This window comes from Crocodylus siamensis, chromosome 5, assembly GCF_052110815.1.
Source record: "Crocodylus siamensis isolate JL-2025a chromosome 5, ASM5211081v1, whole genome shotgun sequence".
In the NCBI taxonomy this organism is placed as follows: Eukaryota; Metazoa; Chordata; order Crocodylia; family Crocodylidae; genus Crocodylus; species Crocodylus siamensis.
The window spans coordinates 47,775,071-47,792,777 of NC_143399.1; the positions used below are offsets into that span (position 1 = coordinate 47,775,071).

The 17,707-nt window shown below is 44.6% G+C and overlaps 1 protein-coding gene across 1 annotated transcript in view; it reads right to left on the reverse strand.

The window, feature by feature from the left end:
• The window catches only part of TNR (tenascin R), a 350,459-nt gene that overhangs the window by 98,408 nt on the left and 234,344 nt on the right, over positions 1-17,707 (reverse strand). The window lies entirely within an intron of this gene.

Sequence of the window (17,707 nt, forward strand, 5' to 3'; positions counted from 1 at the left end):
GAGAGAGAATCTGTGCCACAGAGCTTGCAGGACTTGCCCTAGCTTGGACAGGAAGTTATGGTAGAGAGAGAACGGATTATATACCCTTTGTGTCTTGGTTCAGTGTCTTAACCACATGACCATGATTCACCCATGGGTATATGTTCTTGTAGAATAATTGTATAGGGGTAGATAGCCAGGGAGCATTTCCAGCTATTGTGCTTGTTGCAGCTAGGTGCATGAAAGACTGGGGCAGCACAGAAATGGAGAACAAAATGGTTTTAGCTGTTGTTGTTTCTCTTACTTTATTGCATGGTACATTGCAAACTGAGTATTAGCTAATACCCAGAGGTCTCTGAACTGATCTTTGAACTGTCTGATTTGAACTGTGATTTGTTCCACATCTCCTATTTCTTTAGCCTCATTTTAGTTTAAAGGTTTTCTTTTGGGAGCCATAATGTGTTGATGAATTTCTCTGTGACTATTGCTAATGTTTGGAATAAGGATGGTATTTGGCTGCTATGAAGGTATATAGGAGGTCCCAGAACATATTAGGTTGGGTTTTATATCAAACTGTGTCAAAAGTTTTCTGTAAGCCAAAACCATCATGAAAATGAACTGAAACAGGAGAGGATTTGGGAAGCTGTACAGTAGCATGTGTCTTTTCAGACTGTTGTTTCCTTTACCTACTTTATTGTTGATTGTGTAGAGTGGCAGGGTGCTGGCTTCTTGTTATATAGCCTGTTCTACTGAGTTATGTCTTGATTTGTGTCATCAAATATTGGGAAAATGGGTTCTTAGATATATGACTTTTCCTTGTTGTTGTGATACACAGGCCTGGGAAATAATATACTTTGAATTTTACCTGCTTAAAGCAAGCCTGGCTAGCTTGTGGACCTTGTCACCCTCCCTTAGAGCCCATAGTACCCCCTAATGTTTCTGAGCATTGCTAGCAGAGGTACAAAAAGCAGGTTCTGTGCCCTAGGCAGGAGTGGTGGCAATGCTAGCCAGGCTAGCAGTGGTTGCTGCAGCAGTCAGGCTGGTGGTAGCCGCAGCTGCCATTCTTGTGTCCCTCCTTAAGTCATTGCCCAGGTTGGTGTCTCAGTTGCTCAGTACTCGTTATGCTACTGGTCCCTTGTCTTCACCCCTTTTTCAAGTATATCCCTCAAAAATTGTAAAAGTCTGTGGGTTGCCTGAGCTGATCAGCACATATGCTTGTCTTGTTAAGGCACACTAATTTCTGTAGCCAGTAGCACACAAGGGAGCCATGTGGCTGACATCATATCCAGCCACTTTTGTTTTCCCACCCTGGACTCGTTTACAGCTGGGTTGCCCAGGGGACAGCTTTCAGATGTGTCTAGAGTAGATCTCAAACTCATACTTCTAGGGATGTAGAAGACATCTTAATCTATCTCCCATTGCAGAATTATCCCTTAATGCCAAATGTAACTACTGGTAAAATTTCTACAGTTCCCCAGCACTGATAATGCTACTAATACTGCTCTGGCCCTCACTTCTTTACAACAGCTGCTTTCATGCCTTCTCAGTTTCAAAAGGCCCCACATTAACAATTCCCTCCCACATAGGCACACATCTCATCATAAAGAAGCACCAAATCCCAGTATAGAAGGAATAATACCCATATTATCTTAAATATCTTAAATATGACACGTACCTTTTCCCCAAAAATCAGCCCCACAAAATTGGGATCTATGTATTAAGCAGGGAATCTGATTTTATGTACGGGATAGAAGCACCCTGCTTTGATTCCTGCTTAAGTGTAGTAGCTTTTGCATTGCTATTCAGGCATTTGAGGGAGTCAGCTGACAGGTTGTTCTTCACTCCAGAGGTACTAATGATCACCACTTCTTTTGAATGGTCTTGATGTTTCACTGATCAAACTAACATTTCTTAGGAAATTTTCTTTGTGTGCTAGCTGCTGCTCTTTTCTCTCCTTCTATTTCACAGCCTTGGAGACTCTTTAGCTCTTTTCAGAATCTTAGATCCACCCTTAGAGACCATCTTCTAGGAGCAGCTAGGGTTTGACCTTTAGTGGGTGCATCTACACATGCATTTGATCCAGGATCAGTTTACTCACTAGTAAAGTACTTGTGAGTAAATGATCCTGGGCAGGTGTCTACACATGCAGGGAAGTGGGAACAGATTTGCTGCTAATGGCAACAAACTGCTCCTGTTTCCTGGGGTTCTGCAATGGACCCCTGCTGCTACCAGGGAGAGCTCTAGGCTCCCTCTGGTACTAGCCCAGGGGTTGGCAGGGAGCACTGAGACAGCTGTCTCTTAGCTGGGGCTAAGACATTACACCCTTCCCCTGGGGGGCTGCCTGCTGCAGGGGTGGGGACAATGTCCTCCCACCCCAGCAGTTGGGAGCTCCTGGCCTTGGCTCCCTGACAGGAGACTTGGAAAGAGCTGCAGGGGAAGGACAGGTCCCAGCCCCCTGCCCTGATGTGCTAGTGGGGCAGCTAGCTTGCTGCTAGCTGCCCCACTGATAGATTGGGGCAGGGAATGGGACCTACCTGACCCCTGAAGCTCTTTTGAAGCCCCACGCCTTGATCACCCAATCAGGGCATGGAGCTGGGACCTGCCCCTGACCAGGGCAGTTCCCAGCCCCCACTCCACGATTGTGGGAGGGATGGAGGATGGGGAGTGTGGAGCTGGGTGAGAAACAGGCTGGGGAGACTATTCCCCACCTAGCCCCATGCTTACAGAGCTGAGCAGGGAACAAGCTCCCCATCCCATTTCCTACCAAGGTCCACACTCATGGAGCTGAGCAGGGAACAGGTTCCCAAGCCCCTGCCAGCAGTCATGGGACTCGGGCTGGGAGACCCTTATCTTCCATTGCCAGCTCTGTGGTTGCTGGGCCAGTGCTAGGAGATCCTCGGGGCTCGAGTTGGGCGATAAGGATCTCACAGCACTGGCGCAGAGACCATGGAGCTGGCACTGTGAGATAAAGATCTCCCAGCACCATCTCTGCAACTGTGAAGCTGGCAGTGGGAGATAAGGGTCATGATCTTGGAGCAGGGGTTTTGGAGCGCCCTGCTGCTGGGGCAGAAGAACATAGATCCCACTTGGGGATTGGTAGCAGAGCCTGCACCAGCAGCAGGCAGCTCCCAGGGGCTGGAGCTATCTTCCACCCCCTGGTGGCCAGCTGACAAGGAGCAGAATTGCTCCCAGTGAGGTGTCTACATGAGTGCTACTGTGCCGTTACCATCAAAAGTAAACTTTCTACTTGCATTTCTAGGTAGCAAACATACTCATGATTAGCAAGGTTTACTGCACAGTAAGCATGTGCACGTGTAGAAGTACATGTTTACTACACGGTAAACTACGCTACTGTGTAGTAAAGCGTCTTGTGTAGATGCTCTCAGTTAAGCAGGACAGGGAGGGTGAGTGAGCTGAGTCTAGGCTCTGCCCCTGCTTTAGGAATCCATAACTCTAGAAAAATCTTTTTTTCCTTCATTCTGCCTTTCAAAAACAAGGTGCATATTATATTCAGGGTCATGTCATATGCAAGAAAATATGGCATATCTGAGGCTGGAGGCAACATGGACCACTATTCAGAGCTAAGAGAGTGAGGAATTGCTGAGAGACAGTATAAAAGCAGTAGTAGTCTAAGAGCAGCGAAAGGAAGTCAAAGGGGCCTCTTTCTCAAGCCACGGTCCCTTTTCCATTGCAAACATCCCATATGCCAGATGAATGAGGATTTACAGGGGCAATTCTTGTCACCGTCATTGAAGATTGATTTCTTTGGATGCCTGTGGTATTTCCCTGATTCACTGAAGTGCCTGTGCATTTAATCTCTCAGAAGTAGAAGCCCTGGAGAAAGCAGACAAGTAGTGTGGGGCACTAAATTTAAACTTGCCTCACTGCTTCATACCTTTCTTCTATTTTTTTTAAATAATCTGCTTTGCAGAATCCACTTGGTTTATGAAGCACCAGGGGCTAACAGGCATAAAACAGGCTAATAAATCAGAGCAAGAGGAGTTTATCAATTGGACTTAAAAAGAACTGGCTGTGGAATTATACCAGAAGGGAAACAGATGCGACTGTTAGCCAGACTAGCTATTAAGTACATATGAGAGGAACAGCAACAGCCAAAATATGAGGTACATTGGTCAGGGCTGGCATGTATGGACTCTATAAGCGAGATGCTGCTGGTAAAAACATAGGTGCTTTGGCAGAACTGTTTGCAAATCAACGAGAGGAATAGCAGAGGGTGCTGCAGGTCAGAATGGTGGGAAAACTAGGCACGTAGGATCCAGAGCCAGAATAGCATGAATAGGGCTCAGGGACAAATTGAGATATCCTGGCAGAGTGTTGTATTATCCAGTATGTGTTAAATCAATGGAAATTTGATTGAGTAGTTAAGACTGGCCCTTAGTGCCTGCCAATATTATGGCTCATCCTAGCTATGGCTGTTAGATTGAATGTTAATATTTACCAAAGCAAATTGTGAAAAGGAGAGAGAAGTCTAAAAGATGTGCCAAAGAATATTGCCTCCCCTCCCACAAAAGTGTGTGTGGCAGGAGGAATGAAGGGAGAAAAAGGTATTAGAACCAGATACCAGCAATGATGAGTTACCATATTTCACGGTGTTTAAGTTGAACCCCTAAAATTTACCCTTAAATTTCCACCAGGAGCAGGCAATTATTTCAGGCATAGGGCCACTTACTGAGTCTTGGCAAGTCATCGAGGGCTGCATAACAGGCAGCCGGGGCAGATAAATATCAATTTTCCAAATGTTTAGGGGCCCTGTGGGCCAGATAGAATGACTTGGTGGGCCACATCTGGCCTGTGTGCCGCATTTTGCCCACCCCTGTTATACACCATATCTGGGCTCTGGGGAAGTTGGATTGGGCCCCCTGGAGCTCAGGCAGCACCTAGCCAGCTAGCAGCCTGCCCAGATGGGCCCTGGGGTGTCACTGCCACAGAGGGAAGGACTGGCCCCCCCCTTTAGCTTAGGGGCTGCCTAGCCCGCTGGCAGATCACTCCCCAGCTGCAAGCTCTGTCTGAAGCAGGATCAGGCCCCTGGCTGCTTCTGCCTTCAGTGGGCCCCTGATGCCAGCAGGACAGCTGGTGCTGCCTGGGAAGAGGCTGCCTCCCCCCATGGGCAGCGCACTGTGGGAGGCTAGGGGTGTTGGGCTCCGGGTGTCAGGCAGGACCAGCCTTTCCCACTAACCGTGCCTGACACCCCATGCACATAGCCACATGGGGAGAGGCAGCCCCTTCCCAGATGGCACCAGGTGTTCTGCCAACGTCAGGAGCCTGCTGAAGGCTGAAGGGGGTCCAATGCTGCTTTTGGTGGAGCTTACCTGTCTACCTGCAGCTGGGAGGCAAGCTGCCAGTGGGCCAGGCAGCCCTGAGCTGCAGGGGGGACCCAGTTTTTCCCTCTGTGGCAGCAATGCCCCTTGGGCTCAGCCAGGCAGGCTGCTAGCTGCCTGAGCTCCCACGGGCCCGATCCAACTTCCTCGGAGCCTGCCAGCATGTGAGAGCCCAAGCGTTTTTTATGTGACGAAGAGCAAAGTGAAGATCGACTTATATACCAGATATGAAAACCTATCTTTTTTGATAAAAAATCTGGCATCAATTTATACACTGTGTTGACTTATACTCTGTAAAATATGGTAATCGTGAACATGACTAGATTACAGGCAACTGAGATGATACTAGGGAGTAGAGTTACAAAAATGTGCATGTGAATGTGTGTGTGTATGTGTGCATTTCTGTGTTTGTGTGTGCGTGCGCATTTGTGTTTGTGCATGTGACAGAGAGTGAGCGCGAGAGAGAGAATATGTATATATAAGCAATCACTTTTCCCAGATGTTATGTGTAAAGTACACACATATTTCCTTGGGTGAAAAACAGGCTTTCTTTTGAAGGCTGTAATAGGTGTGCAATGAGTTGTGAAGACAGCAACATATTTATCCACATATATTTGCGTGAGCATTCCCATTGGCAATCTATATATCTGTTGAGCAATATAATACAATTTTTTAAAGATCAGATTATATGCATTAATAAAAATAATTTAACTGCTTAAGGTTTATATACCATAAGGCTGATATACATTATCCCAGCAACAAGAGCAGCAGCAGCACTATTTCAGTTCTCTAAATCACTTCTAAATAAAATAATTCCCTTTGGCTAAGCATAGGAATTTTGTTATCACGTCTACAGGGGACACTCTGAATCATGCACTAATTGTATATATGTCTAAAGTGAAAACAGAGCTGGTGAATAAGACAGGCTGAAAGCCCTGGAGCTTGTACCTGACTTTTTCTGTGGAGAGCAGCTGAAACATTGGTTGTGTTAGTGTAAACTTTCTTTTAATATCTACGGCATCCTGGTGTTTCACATCCCTTGTGACTCTGGGCTTGGACATGGGATACATTAATATCAGTGTAATTTATACTGGATATGCATGGCATTGTAAATTATACTGGGATCTGGTGAGTTCTTGTCATAGATCCTGTAGAAACTTAGTAGGTGCTATTACAGAGCCCTACTGCTATTACAGAATCTTAATTAGTCAGATCCTCAGTTGGTATAAATTGTATAAAATGGCATAATTCCATGGATTTCATCCCAATTTACGTTAGCTAAGGATATCAATCAAGTTAAGGATATCAATCAAGTATATATAGAAGTGAAATATGTTCTACAGACATTCTTCCAAGCCCCGGGGAACAATGTTCTCTCTGAAAAGTAACGGAACTGTTTTTATAACGTCTGCATCAAAGGCCCAAACAAAATCAGGGCTTCATTGTGCTAAGTATTGTACAGTCAAGCATGTAAGTAAACAGAATCCAAACCTAGAAGAATTTGCACTTTAGCTATGTCTATGCAGATTACACCACACCCAAATACAATAATCACTAATAAAGTGATTCTCAACCAGTGTGCCACAGCACTCTAGGAGCCATGAGTTCTTTTTAAGTGTGTGACAGGGGTGTTGTCACATAATATTAGTACTGTAGGTATGGAAGCACCTACACAGGCTTCACAAGATAAATCAATAGCTTTCAAATAGGAATCAGCAGTGTCAAAGCATTTGGAGTTGTGGTCTTTCTGATTTCTTCTCAACAGATGAATTGATCTATTATTTTTTTTGTGGTCAAGAAACAAATGAGAGCTAAGAGCTGGTATTTTCTAAGGGATTTCTTGAGTCTAAAAAGGTTGAGAACCACTGCAGTAATAACTTCGGAAAGATAGATTAGACACACATAAAATGATAAATCGATGTAACGTTTTCACCTCTTTTAGTATAATTGTCTTAAAACTTTACTGAGTTTAGTTTTGTCTTCCTAGCAACTTGGCAACCTTCTGAAAAAAAACTGCTTGTAAACTTAATGGTGCTAACATTGTGTGGTACCCTGTGGCATCCTTGAAAGAATGTTAAGGCACCCCAGAGTGCCAAGGTAACCTGGCTGAGAATCACTAGTATAGTGGGTATAAGTGGCTATTACAGAGAGTAAACCTGAGATCTCTTCTAATGGTGCTTATTTATGGGCCAGATACTGAGAATTGCTACGGTGTATCAATTCCCATTGTCTTCAGTGGGTTTTTTGGAAGCTTATCCTCTCTGAGGGCCAAAACCAGGAAAAAGTGTTCTTATTAGTGACAGAGATGCCTGCATTATCTAGAGAGGCTGGACTGAGGATTTTGTGCAGACCACCAGGGAGCCTTTAGATAGCTAATGATTTTGGTCCTGCTAATTGCATATTTAAGGATGAAATATTTGCTGCTTTTAACAGCATTCCCTAAGCATATATGGAGGCAGAAATCCATAGTTCCCTGAACTGATTGTAAATTGTCCCAGCTTAATAATTCATGTATCCCTTTGTGATTGTAGCCTACATTGTATCTTTCTTTCATTATATATTCTGTTATTGAATTTTCATGTTGTATATCAATAGTCTCTATAAGCTCTCACAGGGAAGAAGCCAGTGGCTTAATATAAAGGTTTTGAATGATATTGGGTCATTTGTACCTTAATAGGTAAAGCATGACTTCTGCATGTTCAACTTCAAATCTTCTTACAGCATTATCCCAAATAGTTTGTTGGATCACTGTCTAAATCCAGTATGAGACCCAGTGAATCACTGCTGAATTCTCATGTATATGTTTGCCCCAGTAGAATACCGCCTTTTGATCTTTGCAAGGACGCAGCATCTAATCCAAGTCCATGCTGGCATTCTAGCAGCTCTCAAATAAACAATTTGTGACTTTCCTGCCACCATATATGTCCATTTACAGGTAGCAAGATATCAATTAAATAATTCCCCTTCTAATATGCATGCATTGCTCCATGCTTACTTTAAACTGCTGTTGAATCTGGTCTATGGAAGCTTAAATGGATACACTCTGTGTCTGATTTTCAAATGTGGGCGCTTTGGTACCTGGTAATGCATTTAGTTTCTGAGAAACCAATCATCTTTTATTTGTATTGTGGTAGCAACTAGGAGCCCCAGTCCAAGAGAAAATAACATGCATATTCTAGGTATTGTACAAACACAGAACTAATGTGGTCCCTTCCCTGCAGAGCTTACACGTAAGACTTCTAAACATTGAAGTCCTGTTCTTTTGAGGCCTGATCCAGTGGCATTGTCCTAAGAACACACAAGGGAGCAGACCTCATGTGCAGGATAGGTGGGATATGACTGCTTTGGGAGTCCTGCCATGGCTAAGTGTCATCAGGACTGGGTGGTTATACGCAGACTAAACAGAAGACGCTTTGGCACTCGTAAGGCTACTGGTGGAAACACAAGGTTCCATGGATTTAGGTGCTTTCAAGGCAAGGTGGCACCTGCAAATGCTTTCATACATGTTCAGCTTCACTGAGACTTCCTAATCCCAGGCTTGGCTGCCTGACCCTGGCCTCAGCCATCCCAGTTTTGGCCTAATGCAGCATGCTAGCCTTGGCACCCTGGGTCCCCGACTTCAGGCTAGGCTGCCTGTTACTGAGTGCCCGCCAGGCATTAGGGGGTGTGTGAAGCAGGCCCTATTCGATTCAGATTTGGCTTAAATCAGGGACATTGATTTGATTAGTTGATTTGGATCACTGTCCCCAATTTAATTCACTCAAAACTGAATCTGAAGATTCGATGCCGATTTGGAGAATCAGCAATTTGGATATAGACATAGCTTTAAATGCGTTTTTTACCTACTTTAAGGCAGCAGGCACAGCTTGTGAACCCTGTGATGCTGGGGTACATGGAGCGTCCCACAGGAGTTCAGGCCCCCCTCCCATGTGCTCCCTGGTGGACCTGGAAGTGGACTGGAAGTGCTTCTGGTCCATGTCCAGGTCTGCTGCCAAGCGTGCGGGGCGTCCCCTGCGCTCCTGTGGGACCCATGCATCCCAGCATTGCAGTACTTGGGAGCCCCTGCTACCTAGAGGAGGGTAGAAAAAACATTTAAAGCTGTATTTATGTCCAAATCAATTCAGAAGGTTCCGATTTGATTTGGAGAGATTAAAGTGCCCTCCAATTTGGAAATTCAGCCAGTGAATCAGGCCAAATCTCTGCCAAATTGAATCAGGGACCAAGGCACAGCCCTACAAGACACCCCTCTGTGACCTCCCCCAATAGCCACATCTGGTCCTCCATTATTAATAAGAGTATAAACACAAGCCCACTGGCTAGCTAACAAAACTTTCCCCACACTGGGTCTTAACTCTCCTGCAAGCTGTAAGTTCCCCTTTTATTTCACTTGAAGCTCACAGGGACTTTTTGAGTGCTGGCTCAGGAGCTTAACTCTCCTTTTGTTTGTAGGGCCATACTGACCCTCCTTGTTCCTAGGACTGGATTTATGTGCCCTAGAGCCCTGCCCCTTCTGATCAAGTGACCCTAATTAAGCACAGGGGTTTCCCTTTGGGCTTAATGGTCAGCCTGCTTGTTGTGGTGCAGCTAGCTCCTGTTCAGCTGCCTGCTGCAAATTTTCCTTGAAGAAACAGGAGCCCCTGGCTCCCTGTTACATGGCCCAAGAATGTTATCTAGTATGGCAAATCCCATATCCCTATGTTTAACCAAGTATAGCTTAGTCAATAGTATTCTAAAGTCATAAAGGAAGAATTAGAACTAATTATGTTAAGTCACAGGGCATCAACACTCTGTAAATCCTCTTTAATTATGTCGTAGCACTTGATCATTTAATTACATGGCAAGTAAAATAGAAGTACAAAAATAAATACGACTTTATTTTTATCTCTATCAGGGCCATGGTGTATGTGGTAGTTAATTTTGAGGGTAATATATGACCTAGTAAATGTAAAAACATGTAATTACCATGTAGCTAATAGAAAAATGAGCAGAAACCTTGAAGAAAGTTTGCAAAATGACCTGAATTTGAGGACAGAGCCATAGATCTTGTGAAATATTGGGAGTCTTCTTTGAAAGACCATATTTATTACTATCTGTATAAAGTACCTCTAGGTACTCTATTTCTAAAGTAGCTGTGTACCTAGTGTATTGTTCAACACCTTATGGTACACAATTAAACACCTCACAACCCATTCTGTGAGACAGGGAATTGCTAATGTCCCCATTTTACAGATAGGGAACTGAGACCTAGTTTCTCAAGGTATTTAGATATCAGTGGGCAAGTTAATACATGCATTTATTGTGCATTCAATTTACTGCACAGTAACTTACTTAAGTGGGTTAAGGCCAGCATCTACACATGTAGGCATTAAAGCACAGTAACTCTGTGTGTGGATTGACTTGGGACTAAAGTTAGTCCTAAATCAGCCCACGCACAGTGTTACTGCTCAGTAAGGCGTCTACACATGTGTTACTATGCAGTAACTAATCGGGCATACATTGATACGTGCAAGATACAGGTATCAAATTTATGCCCAAATCAGCATAAATTGCCATATTTACTATACAGTATGGGCATGCACGTGTAGATGCCACCAGTACTGCACAGTAATTTTAGGTTACTATGCAGTAGTTTCTGTTACTGCACAGTAAATGTACATGTGTAGACTTGAATAGTAGGAAAGATTCAACTAAATACCACTGAGGATCCTGGCCTAATTGATTTGCTTGATGTCACACAGGAAGCTTGGGGCAGAGCAGGGAATTGAATGCAGTCCTCCTGAGTCTATGTTACTCTTGATCATGCTTCTTGCTTTCACCATTTTCAGTCCTAGTCTCCCAATTCAAGACTCAAAATATGAAAAACACTGGAATCCTTGATGGCCTTACAAATAACAGCCTGTTACGTGCTGCTGATAGATGCCAGGTTATTTGACCTCTAACATCTGAAAGGGCAGTGCCAGTCAGGAGAGAGAGGCAGGCAAGGGAACAGAAATCACCCAAAACTGGGAGAACAAATCAGAAGCATGGGGATATAGTAAAATATGTTATTAGACCTGACATTCCTAGGGAATGAAATCTTTCTCTCTGTACCTAAGGTAGACATGTGGCAAGCAGAAACTGTGCAAAGCTGCCTGTGCATCTCCAGTGGGAGAATGAGCAGAATTCAAAATCTTTGAGGCCTAGTGAATTTCTTTAGCCTCTTTGGGCACATCCAGATGAGTGCGGTCATGTGCTTTGTGGCGCCATGAACACTTTTGTAGTGCCATATACTGCACAGTCTGGTGTTCTCTGTGATGCAAGGGCGTGCTGCTCATGTGTGCACTGCTCTGTTTTTTTTTCCCTGTAGGATTTTTTGACCCCTGGATATCCAGGGGTAAACCCCCCCCAGCGCAGTGCATTCTCGAGCAGCATTTGCTGCTGAAAAGTGGAACCAGCTGCCCAGAGCTGTGCTGCAGTTGCTGGCCAGGCTCCATGCAGCATAAGTGCCATGGCTGCAGCCTTGGGAAGCCTTCAGCACCCCAGGTAAGGCTGCTTGGGCCAGCACAGTGCGTGCCAAAGTGCACATGGCATGGGTGTTCCCTGGGGACAAGTAGCTGTGGTGCAAGGTACACCACTGCTCCTTATCCCCGGGGAACCAACCGTCCATACACGTCTGGACGTGCCCTTTGTTGAGGTGCAGAGACACTCAAAGGTATTTAATGGTGATCTGTGTGAAGCAGACTCCTGCTCACTAAGAAACAGACTGAGCTCACCACTTCCATTTACACAGGCAACCAAGCAGAACCCTTGGGGCCAGATCCCAGATGGTACAAACTGGAAGAACTCATTGTATTGGCATCAAACACTGAGGATCAGGTACCAGGTGGGTCCCCATGCTAAGTGTAAAGGATTTTTCTCTCTTTCTCTCTTCATTATCTTTACAGAAAATGGCTGTTACATTAACTGTGGCTTAATTCAGTAAAATGAAGGGACTTTAATTGTCTCCATTTGTCTGGTTTGACATTATGCAAGTGGCCCATGTGGAAAGCACCTCCTGCTTAATCCAAGCATTAGGACTAATGGCTTTCAGCAGTAAAGCGAACATGATGGCACAATGACTTTCTGAGAGTGCCTAATCTACAGCCTCTGACATAAAGAGAGATGATGCTGCAGACAGAAAGCAACATACACAGGGCTTTGATTCAGGGAAAAGTACCTAACAGCACCATGCACCAAGGAGCTCTCGACATCCTCTTGGGTTAGCACTTTAGGTAATTAGCACAGGTACAGGTCAAGAGGTCTCTGGGCTTATCAGGGAGTACTCAGTGACTCTGCTTATTTCATTCTTGGATTTTCCTATTTCTGAGCACTAAACCATACCAGTGACTCACAGGGGTTCTGATAACCGTAGGCAGGGAACCACTACATGTATATGGTGCTTAGTGCAGAAAGCCCTCTTAGCCAACCTGTGCCTCATTAAAAACAAAGTTCCTCCTTTGATCTCTTGCTGGCATGTTTCTCTTGCTCTGAGCATCTCATCACCCGCTTCCATATCACCCATTCAGTCCTTCTAGGTCAGACAGTGCTTCCCAAATGTTTCCTTAGCATGATCCAATTTATGGCCTCATTTCCTCAGCATGGCCCCTCCCTCCCAACTCACAGCCCCCCACCCCTGTGACTCCATCTGTTGGTGTTGTGACCCCATTTGGGGTTGTGACCCAGTTTGGGAACTGCTGTTCTAGGATCTGTAATCCATCATCATGATTGATTTCTCTGTGCGTTTAGTCCCCTCCTCCCTATATTCTCCTCCATAGACTCAAGAGAGACTTCAATCCATTTCACTGACCCTTCCCTTTCCCATGTTTCTGCCACAGAATTTATGACACCCACTGTCTGCCTTGGCTCTCTCATAAGATCTGCTGTCTTTGTGGCTGCTCCCTTCCTACTGGCTTCCTCTGGTAGCAAGTCACTCTTTTCCCCAGCAGCTGCCACTGACTTCATCAAGCACTTCACCCTGACTCAGACTCAGGTTCAGCCCATGGACTCAGCTGCTTATTCTTCACTTTGGCCTCTTCTAAAACACTGCCCTCAATCCTTTACATGACCACAATCTTCAGGAAAAAGCTTGCTGACTTTTTCAAAGGCAGCATCTGGCATGTTGGTGCTTTGTTGTAAATCATGAAGAAAATTAAGCACAACTATCCAAGTCCATGACCAGTGCCACCCTGACACTGCTGGGACTTTTGAGTCTCACCTGCTTGAAGCACTGTGTGACTCCATTGGCCTCAAAAGTGTTGACAGAATTCCCTCTTTCCCCTGCTTGCTACTTTTTTATGATTGCATAATAACAGAGCAATCTATCACAGTAATTAATGTAAGTTGTTTTTGTTTTAGTTAATTTGATGTTGATGAGATATTTTGGTCTGATTGTCCTGGAGAGTGAAGCCTTCTGCCTGCTTATCATGGAGGCATCAGAAATCCAAGCTTCCTGTCTCTCCTTTTTCCTTCCACTTGAACCATTCTCCATACACAGACTATATTCAGTTCAAGTGCTTCTTCCCGTCTATCTGTTGGAGCCTATGTTGATACCATCAAACCCACTTTATAGAGGCCACTGGCCCAATACCAGATGACAATGACTTTTGGTCACTATCAACCCTGGCTGGATATATTATTTTTTCCATTGTTCTCATTATTCAATTCAGGTGAAAGCAGGCCTTGTGCCCATGTATCTAATACATAGCTATCATGTTTCATTAGAGTTTTTGAGCTGACTTAGACCTCCTCAGGTTCTCTGCACTTAGACAGCGCGCTTTCTGTCAGGGACAAACTACACAATGTGGGATGCCATGCCTCCCTCCAGACTCTATCAAAACACTGGTGTCCATTGTCTGCACACACAGCGCATGATATGTCAGCTCAGATTTGTCACATACTTGGTGTAAAAAATTTTTTTGTAACAATGTATAAAATATTTTGGAGATACTAGAAGTCAGACCTATTTCTGTGGCGAACATAAATGAGAAGCGGCTAGAAAAAAAATGAACACATATTTTTAAAACTATATACAGTATACGGCAAGTCCTTCCCTCTCTCCAGCCCCTTCCTTATGAAACGACATGGAAAGAATGAAAAATAGTACAGCTTGTCGGTGCTTTCGAAGGTGCAGAAAATGTGAAAAATAAGGAGTTAAGTCAAGTCTCACAGGGCACAGCTACACAAGATGCTTACTGTGCACGAGCCTAATAACACTATGCAGTAGTGTAGTGGTTATTAACTGTGCTAATACCCTGCTGTGCAGTGTTATTAGGCTCATGCACAGGAAGCATCACTAAAAAACCATGTGCCAGTGGTACTGCGCAGTAACTCTAGTTACTGAGCATTCAGTTAGTACCTCTTATCAGAAGTCCCAAACTAAATGCACAGTAACTAAGGCACATTAATGAACATGTAGATGCACCCATAGAGACCTTGGTGCATTGTGTAGAAAGGATCATGAGAGGTTGTATGGGTGGGACTTGTTAAGGTGGGGTACTTCCCAGATAAGAGCAGGTTCTCCATCTCTGTGCTGAAGAACCTGATGTCTTTCTGCTCTCAAAGGACAGCTATCTACCTCCCCCGACACTGCCCCTTTGGTGGGAAGGGTTTGCAGAGCAAAGGGGCAGAAGGGCTGTGTCCTGCTAAATGTGCTAAAACTTTGAGCCCCATTGTTTTGCTCTGTGAAGGTTGTGACCTGTTCCCATTAAACTGTATAATCCCCAGGACAGTGACCCGATGTACCAATATTTTCAGTGGATCACAGCACCATTACCCAGGTAGAAAAAAAATACTGCTATTACCACTAAAGTTATTACCATAATTATCCTATTAGAGAAGGAACTGAATAGAAACCCAAGGTAACTCTCCCTACAACACCAAGTATAGAAACATCATTTTGTTTGGCTAAGTTCTGAAGTCTTTACCTAAGCATAACTCCAAGGGAAGTAAAAGGAGATGATTTTTCCCCTGCCTTTCAGCTTGCCTAGTCACTTATATTTGTGCATTATTGGTTTAACTGGGATTGCCTATATGAATGTAAAATTCTGATTTGGTGCATTTTGTATTCATTTTTCATATGTGCAAACTACTAAATGTGGTACAGAGGAAAAATGAATCAGGCCCAAAAAGACCACTGGATCATGCCCTGTATTTGTTCTTAGTCCCCACATGGGAAAACTCTTATTTTTCTTAGCATAAAATATATAAAAAGAAAAACATACATTAAGGCTGGTATATAGCAGCAGGGATCAGGCTGTTTGAATGCTACAGGTCTTATGTTTGATTTTTCCCATTAAACTTCCCGTTGTAATTTTTCCTAAATTTCCCTTGAACTCAGAGAATGACAGCGGCAGCTTGTAACAAGAGACTGTATACTCCCACTGGACAAAATGCATGCCTCCCATTGTAAAAGCAATGCATTTAAATCCTGCAGGGGCACTGTTTTTATAAGAAACAAATATATCACTGCTTTTTCATGAGTTATTCATTTTTCTTGACCTCAAATACATTGCATTCAGTGATAATTATAAAGATATTGTTTGCAGCTCTGTGCCTTATTTTTTCACTTTAAATATTTAAAAGGGGCCAACTTGTTGAAGGACCAAAACACACAACAGAGTACTGAAATTTAATATCGTATAAATGTAGTGATTGTAGGATGACCTAAGCAATGATGTTGGGATGGGTTAAACTTGGCTTCTGTTCAGTGGAGGATCATTCTCAATTTATTTCTATAGTATCCAGAGAAAAAAAAGAAAACCTGTTCAGGGAAAGGCCAACTTGCCACTTCCATGTAACTGTCTTCTCATGGATGTTCCATGATGGAGTTTGGATTTGTCTCATTCTAACCACATACAAAGGGTGGCAAGTCACTCTGTGGGGCTGCACGAGGCTTCAGACAGAGATTTGGATCTGGAGAAGCTTCAGATGCTTCAGCATCTGAAGCAGCACATCTGGGTTGAAGTGCTGCCTCGTTCTGCTTCCCAAAGCGCTTCAGAGCCACCTCAGAGATCCGGCCATAGGGTATAATGGGGAAACAATAAAATATCTATAACTTTGTTGTTTTTTTGTCTGATTTGGATGACATTTTCAGGGGTGGTAGACTCTGCTGAGAGCATGAAGCCTGCTATGTTTCAGGAAGAAAGGTGCAGGAGTTTGAGGGGAACTGCACCCCAACTTCATGAAAGCAAAACATCTAGGTGTTACAACATGGGGGGTGGGGTGTGTGAAAACTGCAGGGATGGTAGCCTATGCTGAGGACACATAGCTTGCCAAGTTTCAAGAAGTTCGGTGCAGGGGTTTGGGGGGAACTGCACCCCAAATTCATGGAAGCAAAACTCTTGTCACGTCTACGTTTTACAACACAGGGGGGTCAAAACTGCAGGGCTGGTAGCTCTTGTTGAGGCTACAAAGCCTGCCAAATTTCAAGAAGATCAGTATAGGCGTTTGGGGGAACTGCCCCTCAAGCTGTGGACAGGCAACACTCGTGCCATGGGTGACACTGCATGTGTTAAGGCACAGCGGGGTGACAGCTGCAGGGATGGCAGCTGTGATGCCTGCCAGCTGTCGAGGAGATCGGTGCATGGGGGTTCTGGTGCCCTGCACCCCTAGCTGCTGACAGACAAAACTTGTGCCATGGGTGCTTGTGGGACTGACTCTGTCTGTGCTGGGGTGTGGGAGACACTACTGTAGGCCTGGCTGTTAAGCTACTGTGTTACCAGTTACCAATCAATCATGATTCACTCAGGGACCAGCTCAATACACAGGACCTAGCTAATGTAGCCAGTTAATTGCCATCCATCAGCAACTACAAAACCAGACTGAGAGGAAAGAATCAATACAGACAATCAACTGCCCCAAGACAGACAGTCAGTCCCACAAGTGCCCATGGCATGAGTTTTGCCTGTCAACAGCTAGGGGTGCAGGGCCCCAAACCCCCCCTGCACTGATCTCCTCCACAGCTGGCAGGTGTCATGGCCTCAGCAGGGGCCACCATCCCTGCAGCTGTCACCCCGCTGCGGCTTAACACACACAGCGTCACCCATGGCACAAGTTTTGCTTGTCTGCAATGTGAGGGGCAGTTCCCCCTAAACTTCTGCACCCATCTTCTTGAAACTTGGCAGGCTTTGTGGCCTCAGTAAGAGCTACCAGCCCTGCAGTTTTGACCCCCATGGTATAACACAGATGTGACATGTTTTGCTTTCAAGAATTTGGGGTTCAGTTCCCCCAAAACCTCTGCACCGATCTTCTTTAAACTTGGCAGGTTTCATGCTCTCAGCAGAGGCTACCATCCCTGCAAGTTTCATCCAAATCGGACAAAAAACCAACAAAGTTATAGATATTTAATTGATTCCCTCATTATACCCTATAGT